A 2,944-nucleotide genomic window follows, 5' to 3' on the forward strand; every position below is an offset into this window, starting at 1 on the left:
AATCAAAAAATTAGCCGGTTATGGTGGCGTGCGCCTGTAGTTCCAGCTACTTGGAAGGCTGAGGAGGAAGGATCGCCTGAACCCAGTAGGTCAAGGCTGTGGTGGCTATGAGTGTGCCACTGCACTCCAGCCTGGGCAACAGTGTGAGACTCTGACTCAAAAAAAAAAAACTTCCTGTGGCTAGGGGGTACAGGTTTAGATAGCATAGCTCTTGCTGATGAGATAAGGCATCTGGATGCCTGGACCACCTCAAGAAACTGAACCTTCCTTTTATCCAGACTTCCTAAACTCAGGTTTTTTTGTTTGTTCGTTTTGTTTGTTTGTTTTTTGAGTTGGAGTCTCACTCTGCCACCCAGACTGGAGTGCAGTGGCCGCTCCTGGCCACCGCAGCCTTGACCCACTGGGCTCCGGCGATCCTTCCGCCTCAGCCTTCCGAGTAACTGGAATTATAGGCACGTGCTACCACGCCCGGCTGATTTTTTGATTTACTGTAGAGATGAGGTCTTGCTGCCCAGGCGGGTCTCGAACCCGCGGGCTCAGGCAATCCACTCACCTCAGCCTCCCAAGGCGCGGGATTACAGGCTGAGCCACTGAGCCCGCCTTAAACTCAGGTTTTACATGGCAGAGATGTCAATGTCTACCTTGCTTAGACTGCTGTTATTTGTTCTTTGTTAAAACAGCTGAACAAATGCTTCAACTAATACAATGACTGCAGAGTAAGGCGATTTAACAGAATGGTCTCACTAGCATTTTTTGATGACACAAACACACTCTCATGGCTGTTGGCTGGAGGCCTCAGTTCCCATCACGTGGACCTTTCCAGAGGGCTTCTTGAATGTCCTCAAGGCAGGCGGTGGCCTCCCTGGTAGGTGGTCCAAGAGAGCAGGAAGCAAACTGTGGGCCTTTTATGGCCTAGTTTCAGAAGTCATGCATTCTCACTCACACTATTCATTGTATTTTATTTGTTAGAAGTCCAGCCCAAGTGTGTATACACACACAAGTACACACTTTCTCAGTCTGCACCTCTATTAAATATTACTGGCGGTGAGGAGAATTGTGAGTCAACAAATGTTATTGTGACAACTGGTTAAGCATTGGAAAACAAACAGAACAACAAAGCTTAGATTTCTACCTCACATTTTACACCAAAATAAATTCCAGGTAGTTTAAACACTTAAGTGTCCAAAAGTACTGGGGAAAAAAAATTCTGATAAAGAAAAATGAAGTAGAGCCGGGCTCGGTGGCTCAGCCTGTAATCCCACGCTTTGGGAGGCTGAGGTGAGTGGATTGCCTGAGCCCGCGGGTTCGAGACCCGCCTGAGCAACTTGTTGAGACCTCATCTCTACACTAAATAAAAAAAAAATCAGCTGAGTGTGGTAGCGCGCGCCTGTAGTTCCAGCTACTTGGAAGGCTGAGGCGGAAGGATTGCCGGAGCCCAGCAGGTCGAGGCTGCGGTGGCCGGAAGCGGCCACTGCACTCCAGTCTGGGCGACAGAGTGAGACTCCAACTCAAAAAAAAAAAAAAATTAAAAAAAAGAAAAAGAAATGAAGTAGAAAACTATATTAAGCCAAGCACAGTGGTTCATGCCTGTAACCCTAGTGCTTTGGAAGGCTGAGGCCAGAGAAATGCTTGAAGCCAGGAGTTTGAGACCAGCCTGGGCAACATAGTGAGACTCCATCTCTATGAAAAAAATAAAAATTAGCTGGGTGTAATGGCACATGCCTGCAGTCTCAGCTACTTAGAAGGCTGAGGCAGGACTATCTTTCATTCTCTCTCTCTCTCTCTCTCTCGCTTTCTCTCTCTCCACCTTCTGTCTGTCTCTTTACCTCTGTCTCTCTCCCACTCTCTAGAACAGGCAGCTGCTGCTGCAGTTGGAGAAGCCCTGGCAGTGGGGGCTGTGCCTGTGGTGCTCGGTGCCCTGGGCTTCACTGGGGCAAGAATCGCCACCTCCTCCATGGCAGCTAAGATGATGTCCACATTGGCTGTGGCCAACGGGGGCGGTGTTGCCGTGGGCAGTCTGGTGGCTACTCTGCAGTCGGTGGGTGCAGCCAGACTCTCCACATCATCCAACATCCTGCTGGGCTCCGTGGGTTCCATCTTTGGGTCAGGGTTGGGGGATTCAAAAAAGACACCTCCTCTTCCAGCTGAACCCAGGGGCTGAAGGGGATCAGCCAAAAGAAAATGTATCCCAAGTTGAACCTCTAAAACCTCCACTTGGGTCAGAGAAACACGAGGAATAAAGACCATGTGCAGAAGACAAAAAAAAAAGGGCTGAGGCCAAAGGATTGTTTGCCACCAGGAGGTCAAGGCTGCAGCGAGTTATGACTGTGTCACCGCACTCCAGCCTTGGCAACACCATGTCTCAAAAAAATGAAAAAGAATCAGTGATTTATCACAGAAACAAAGTGAGTATCATATGTTCTCACTCATAAGTGGACCCTGAACATCTATCATAATACAATAAGAAAGGGATTGGCAGTAGCAGGATACTGCCAGGTGGGGGTGAGGGGAACATAACATCAATAAGTGTACCTGATCTCAAACCAGGCAAAGTGGGGACCAAAGGGAGGCCCAAACTTTACCTGTGTGATGACCACTTGTATATCTAATCCTGAGTTGTACTCCACATCTTTAAAATAAAATAAATTTTTAAAAAATAAGAAAAATAAAATGTTATTGAACTATGACACCAAAGCCTAGGCATCACCAAAGAAAAGACTGACAGATATGATCACATATAAGAGAAGGACCCCCAAAACTAGAATTATCCTTTAGGGGCCCTTATAGTATAGGATTCCCCTGCTAGGTAAGTCTTCTAGGAACCTATATGCATCAGTGTACCAGCTAACATTATTGTGAGAAGCTGCATTTGACTTCAGTGAATTTTTTTTAGAGATTCTTTCGATGTGGTTTGCCCATTTCACGATTGGTGATTTACAAGCAC

At 47.1% G+C, this 2,944-nt stretch overlaps 1 pseudogene; it reads left to right on the forward strand.

Moving 5' to 3' along the window:
- Window positions 1-2,240, forward strand: part of LOC110596493 — a 3,850-nt pseudogene extending 1,610 nt beyond the window's left edge.
- The last annotated feature ends 704 nt before the right edge of the window (window positions 2,241-2,944 follow it).

Source organism: Carlito syrichta, unplaced genomic scaffold (genome assembly GCF_000164805.1).
Source record: "Carlito syrichta isolate Samal-C Ts95f unplaced genomic scaffold, Tarsius_syrichta-2.0.1 Scaffold309624, whole genome shotgun sequence".
NCBI lineage: Eukaryota > Metazoa > Chordata > Mammalia > Primates > Tarsiidae > Carlito > Carlito syrichta.